Source organism: Neomonachus schauinslandi, chromosome 9 (assembly GCF_002201575.2).
Source record: "Neomonachus schauinslandi chromosome 9, ASM220157v2, whole genome shotgun sequence".
Lineage (NCBI taxonomy): Eukaryota > Metazoa > Chordata > Mammalia > Carnivora > Phocidae > Neomonachus > Neomonachus schauinslandi.
The window spans coordinates 1,344,790-1,351,993 of NC_058411.1; positions in this window are offsets into that span (position 1 = coordinate 1,344,790).

Genomic DNA, 7,204 nt, shown 5'->3' on the forward strand with positions numbered 1-7,204 from the left:
AACTCTCTTTAGGACGCTGTAGATTTCCTATGAATCGAATCGAGCCTTGCTCTGTATCCTGAAAGCCATGCCCGTAATTCATTTCTCGTCTATCCTGGGGCATGCCTGGGGCTGTTGGGAGATGATGAATCCCTTAGGGCTCCTAAAATCCCCTTTGTCTGACTGACACGGTATATTTGGCACTGCCTTGCAGACACAGGCTTGATTTGATCTTCGGGTCCAGGACTCATCTCACTCTATATTTTTACCACGTAGAGATACTGGGTAGGAGGGACAGTTTCATTTTCTAACCAAGCACACCCTGGACTTTCCACCTTTAAATTCTGCTTACAGGTTGAACAGTGCCTTCCTGAGCTCACCTCTCTTTCTGCACCTTATCATACGCAGCTAGATGAAGCCAACTGGCACTTTTAACGTGCTGTCTAGTGGCCTCTTCAGCCACCTGCCACAAGTGCGTTAGGAACGCTGTGTATCTTCCAAGCTTCCATAGGCAACAGTTTGTCATTTATACCTAAGTGACAAGGGTCACACTTTCTCTAGCTTCCCAGCTTTTACGCATTCGAAAGCCAATGTCACGTTCCAGGTACCATCCTCTCTGTCCCGCTCATCTTTTGCAACATAAAAAACCACCCCAAAATGCGGTGGCATCAAGAAACAACAATTTATACTTCTCACAATTCTGTGGGCCAACGCTGGATCCCCCTGCCACCCCAACCTCAGCTGGTGGGTCGGCTGGGGCCAAGCTTACCTAGAATGGCCAGAACAGCTGGTCTATGTCCCCACTTGGTTTCTCATCTGAGGCTTCTTTGTGGCGTGGTGGCCCCCGAGGCAAGAGAGCAAAAAACAGACTGCAAGCTCCCTTAGGGGCTTGCCTCGGAAGTCATACCACGTCGTTCCATTGCATCTTCTTCAAGGCATGTCTAGAAGAGCAGCCCAGCTTCAAAACATGCAAAAACAGACTCACCTACTACGGTGGAAGCACAGCAAAAAGTATGTGTCCAAAGTGAATCAACTATAGTACATTCTGGTTATACGGCTCATGTGCAGCGAGAAAAAGCAAGTAAGTGATCATGTAGATGCCATTAGGAACCGAGATCTTCAGTGTAACAGGAGAGAGATATAAATATAAGATCAAAGAAGTTACGCAAAAACACTGCAATCTTACACTTAAATTGGAAATATTAGTAAGAAGTCATGATACATTTGTCTTGCAAAAAATAATATGTATTTCCCAGCCTCGGCCAGAGAAGGGCTTAAAGGCTATGACCTGTCCAGTAGCGACGACCTCCAGCTCTCAGACTGTGATCACGAACTACCATTCCCCACTGAAAGGAACCAGAGCTCCTGGGAGAAACGGCCAGTCAGAGGTCTCCTGCAGGAAACGCACGAGATGAATCTGGAATGTACCATCATGCCAGAAAGCAAGGCGCCCTCAACATGACGGAGTGTGCTAAGAGTCGGGAGAAGGCTGGAACAGCCTCCCTCTGGCCGGAGTTGGAATAATTTGCACATCAACAAAATCTACATCTGTACCTTTAACTGTACACCCATCATGTATGCCCACAATGAGCTGAGACCAAATTCAAAGGCACCATCATGGTGCCAAATGAAAGGAAAAGTTCCTGAGTGTTTTGGGAGTCGCTAAGGCCCCTTCTCGTTCCCGTGGAAAGGGCCAAATGGAAAGAATCACATACTGCCTCTGCCTTTCTGCATGAACTGTGTGTCAAGGTAAGGGAACAGCTGCCGAAGATCTCTTTCCCGGGACAATGTCAGCGTGATGCAGCAACAAGACTAGCATCGTCACCTTTTGGTGGCTGCACAGCCCCCCCAGTGGGAAGCTGACGGGAAGCTGTGCAAGGGTGGACAGGCTGGTGCCCTGGACCCACCCATCAATCCCGATGTCCTCTCCAGTGTGCCACCCGGTGAGACCCTGGAGTGCCTGGTGTGTTTGGGAAACGTCATGCCGGACGCCGAGCCTGAGCCTGAACCTAACCTGACCTCCAAGGCTGGCTGCTGGGTTAGGAGACGCAGGGTCCTGGGGAGCAGGGCAAATGGCCCCATGGAGATGCAACCCCCATATGCAGGGTGTAGGGGCTTCTGCAGGTCTGGGTAGCTTGTCTCTTCAGCAGTAAATGGCCAGATAAAAAAGAGACGTGGCGGGGGGGGGCGCCTGGGTGGCTCAGTTGGTTAAGCGACTGCCTTCGGTTCAGGTCATGATCCTGGAGTCCCAGGATCGAGTCCCGCGTCGGGCTCCCTGCTCAGCGGGGAGTCTGCTTCTCCCTCTCCCACTCCCCGTTTGTGTTCCCTCTCTCGCTGTGTCTTTCTCTGTCAAGTAAATAAATAAAATCTTAAAAAAAAAAAAAAAGAGAGAGACGTGAGGGACTCACGGACATAAGAGGGCACAGCAACCTGCCACCCGGACCCTCTGTGTGGACTACTCTGGATCCTGTTCCAACAAAACAAGGATGAACATCCTCTGAATAATCAGCATATCGGGAATACTGACACCGTATTTGGTGACAGTAAGAAACACTGTCACTATTTTTAGATGCAAAAATGGTACTGAGCCTATATGTTAAAGATTCTAGATCTTTTTGAGGTATATCCTGAGGAACTTAAATATGAAACAATTTGCCCCAGTGGGTGCCTGGGGGTCAAGTGTGTAGATGAGCGAGTTTGGCCTCACTTTGGTGATTATCGAAGCCAGGAGATGCGTCCATGAGCAGTCCTGGTGCTGGTCTCCTCGTGAAACCACGTCTGGATACATTTTTAGAGCTCCATATTGAAATCATCAAAAAAAGAAAGTTTTAAAAACTCTGTTGTACAACAAGAGAGAGATGCTGAGTCGGCCGACACCTTCCAGGTGACAGAGCAGAGCTCTTTTCTGAAGCTGGTGCCCGTGGAGGACAGCGAACCACCAGGAGCCAGCTGGGGACCCCACATGGGGATTCTGGGGGTTCCTGACCGCACATGCTGGGGCCTAGGGAGGCAGGCTCAGGGCGGGAGAAGCTGCTCTGCACGGTGTGGACCCTGCAGGGTGTCCAGAAGTTTGTCTGCTTAGTAAAGATTCAGTCTCCACGACACACAGCCCGGACCCTCAGGAAGGACCCCGAGACTCCTCCAGGCTCTCGGAGAACCACGTGACTTTGCGTGCATGCACACTTGTGCACTCGCGTGCACACAGGGCTCTATCAGTCAGGGCCCCTCAGAGACGGCAGCCCACACGGGGTATCGTTCATGGGAGGGGAGCAGGGGTGCTGTGACCGGGGACCACGGTCTCAGGGAAGGAACCCCAGCATCAGCTACAACTGTCACTGTCATCATAGGCAGTCACAAGTCAGGCAGAGGGCAGGGGAGTAAATACCCCAACCCTCCTTCCCTCCCTCCTGCCTCTCCCTCTCCAGGCCCACCCAGGGCCTCCTGTGGGCTGAACCCAAGGAAGCTAGAGGTCAGGAGCCCACAGGCACCCGCCTCCCAGGCAGGGTGGGACAGACAGGGGCACGGGGTAGGGAGCTCGGTCATCCCAGGTGCTGGAACCAGGACCCAATTGTGTGCATTTTTTATAAAAGTGAGACATTTCACGTCAGCTTGCTTCCACCTGCACTGTGTCCTGTCCTACCTGGACAGCTGCAGCCCTAGCCCCTGAGGCCTTGCTGGTCTCCGGGTTTCCAGACGGAGGCATGCTTCCCAGCTCCCTCTGACCGGGTCCCTCACTGCAGTAAGCAAGCAAAGCCACATCCTTGGAAGGACATTTTGCTTGTTTTTCTGACTAGTGCCCTGGGATAAATCACGGGAGTGTTCTCTGCTGCAATCTGTCGGCACACTAGAAGTCATGTGCACCTCCGAGCTGCCCTTGGGATGTGTGGGGACAGGTGGCCCACCTGCTGGAGGGGTCCCAGGAATTCAGTGGGCAGCCCACTGATGATGCTACGATGCATTCAGAGCTGGGACAAGCAGCCCGTTGAGCCGCCAGAGCCCGTCCTCCCTCGTCTGACACTGCTCTGCGTCCGCCTCCCTGGCCCAACCGTGGGCCTGAGCAGAGCCCTGTTCCCCAGCAGGCATCAGAGCTGAGCCCAGCTGGCCCATCTAGGAAAGACCCCACAGTAGGGCCCAGACAAGGGGTCCATGCCGGGCGAGCGCTGCTGGGGGACGGGCAGGGCAGAGGCAACAGCTGACCTCATGGAGGTGGAAACTTCCCAACAGCAAGGAAGGCGGGCCCGAAGTAGAGGCTGGGCCTCAGCATTGCCCGCCTCCCCCCTGCCCAGACCCAGACCCAGACCCAGACCCAGGGCCCGTCCTGAGGAAGACAAAGGTGCCCCTCCAGGCCACTGGTGGGACAAACCCAAGGTGGGTGGGTTGGAAGCCTGCTCTAGATTACTTGCTGATTTAGCTGTAATATCATAAAGCGCAAACCTGGTTGCTATGTAATTAACTCAAAATGTAATGAGCAATAAAAATACAATTATATTCCTGTAATACATTAAACTCCCGTGCTTTCTTAATCCACTTAAAAGGCCCCGTGCGTGTTCCCAAGGCGGAGAACACAAAGAGGGACGAGAAGAGGCTCTTCCCAAACACGTGGCCTCAGACGCGGCTCCCCACCCCTGGGACCACCTGGCCCCACCATTGAGGGCAGGGGCTGTGGATCCCGTTTGGGGGGCTTGGCGCACGGCCTCCAGGTGTCAGGAGGGAGTTCTGGCCGAGGAGCCAGACAGACCCTCACACCCCGTGATCCCACATCTGGGAGTCCACGGGAGCCAGGCAAACACAGCGTGGCCGGCAGCCCCGATCTCAGTTGCCCCCGCGTGGAGATGACCCTCGTGTCGCGGATGGAAGGTGGATAATACAGTGTGGGCCATCCGCCCAGTGGGATGTCATGAAACGATGAAGCGCTGCTCCACGCCACAGCGTGGACTCGAACATGTGCTGAGTAAAAGAGGCCACACGCAAAGGACCACATTTTTACGACTCCACACACGGGAAAGGCCCAGGACAGGCAAATCCATCAAGACGGACGGCAGATTGGTGGGTGCCAGGCCTGGGCAGGGGATCGGGGAGATTACCCTGTGGGGTGACGGAAGGGTCCAAACTCATGGATACGGTGGCACCTGTGACTCCACGACAAACCACTGAACCACGCACTTGACATGGGTGCATTGGATGGTGTGAACCTGAAGGAAAACATTTTAAAGAAAGACTGCGGGAAGGGGTGGACAGGCTTTAGGGGTGCAGCAGAGGGGCCCAGAGGGCACAGCGGTGGGCGTGGAGCCACGTCCCAGCCCCTGCACTCAGAGCAGGAAGCATGCACTCGGCACTGACCTTGTGAGCACGAGGGGCATGCCTTCAGCACTGACCTTGGGGTGCACGAGGTGGGCAGCTCCAGGCAGCCAGGAAGTGGGTCACCTGCCCGCCTTAATGCTGCTTGATGCACGTTCGCTCCTGGGGGGAGACCTCGCCCTCCATCTGCACCTGCTCACCTCCAAGCTGGACTCCCGGGTGCAAATCCCCACTCCTCCACTGACCACCCGTGTGACCCAGTGTGTCCATGAGGCTTGACAAGCCTCAGTTTCCCCATCTGTGACATGGGGATTCCCACGGTCCTGCCAGGCAGGTGGTTAGGAGCTAGGGCCCTGCCCACGGGACAGAAACCAACACCTCCACAGGCACTGATGGAAAGAGATGCATCCCTTCCCCTTCCCGGTGACATTGGGCGTCGCTGCTCCCGTCATCACCAGGTAGGATGAACACGAACCACTGCTTCTCAGCTGAAGGCAGGACACACTCCCCACCTCCCAAAACAGGATAGGACAAGCGGCAGTGACCCCCAAGCTCCCTTCTGGATCAGTGGTGGGGGCGGGAGCCCCAGCCAGACAGGGAGGCTCAGAGGAGGGACCGGGGAGGGTGGGAGGCATCCAGTGTTGAGAAGGACAGCAGGCCTGGGGGCAGCGGGGTGGGCAGGGGAGGGTGGCCCGAGCTGCGTGTCTGGGGCTGTCCGAGGGAGCTATTGATAAAAACTTCGGGTGGAAAATATCATCTACAAGGTCATTTTTACAAGAAAGTTGTGCTTCGTGGATTTATTGCTGTGTGCAGAGAGGATTTTAATTACCACGTTTTAAGAGGTGTTATTATCTCTGTGGCAGGCTCTGGAAAATACACTCTCTGAGACCCAATCACTGCTTCTTTGGCACAGAGCCTCCCGGGACTGCGAACAGCCTTCACTCACAGGTCTTCCTCCTCCTGCCTGCCCGGGCCTGCCCCCAGAGCCCCCTGACCCGGCTCCCTGCTGGGGAGACTGAAGCCTCTGTTCGCACAGCTCTGGTGGCAGGGAGCCTATACCTTCCCCGGGGGACCCAAGGCTAGCATCTTCTCTCTCCTCCCAGCCCCCTGCATCCCTCCTCTCAGCTCCCCCCACACCGAGAGGACTGTCACCTCCCATGTTCTGGGTGCTCTGCTCCTAAGGATGCAGCCTTGGGCTGGGCGAGGACAGCCCTGGGTCCCCATGGGAGCCTGGGTTTCAGACCTGGCCAGTGGAGGGGAGGAACTCAGGCTGCTGGAGGGATGGGCACTGAGCGGGGCAGGAAACTGGGCCAGGACACCGGTTCTCTTTGCCCTTCCCCTGCGGTGAGCCAGGACAGTCAGAGTTCCCTCCACACAACCGGCTTTCAGAGAGTTGTTTCTTATTTTTTTATTTGCAATTAAAGAGTATCCTTGACAAATGTCCCCTGTAAAAAAGCTTCACTAATTTAAAACCCATTTTTTTCTCCAAGCATTTTAAAGTGCAGGGAACCTGATGAATTTTAAAAGATCCAGTGGGGGTTGGGGGGCTTGGTGCGGGAGGGATGGGTCTGGAAGGAAGAGTCTCTCTTCCAGCCCCCAGACTCCCTGCACTTTCATGTTTCCTTCCTCCTAGGCTGTGTCTAGTGAAAGGGTCTGAGTCCATCCCTCACGTGCAGGGCTGGGTGGGGTAGGGCCTCTCAGCCCAAGGGTACCCCTCACCCCTGCTTGGGCACAGGCTACTGTTGCATGAATCTGAAACTGCCATGGGTTGGGGCTCTGCATGTGGGTCCTGGGTCGTGCACCCCAGCCCCGGGCTCTGCACCCCAGTCCCGGGCTCTGCACACCAGCCCCAGGTTCTGCACCCCAGCCCCAGGTTCTGCACCCCAGCCCCGGGTTCTGCACCCCAGTCCCAGTCTCTGCACCCCAG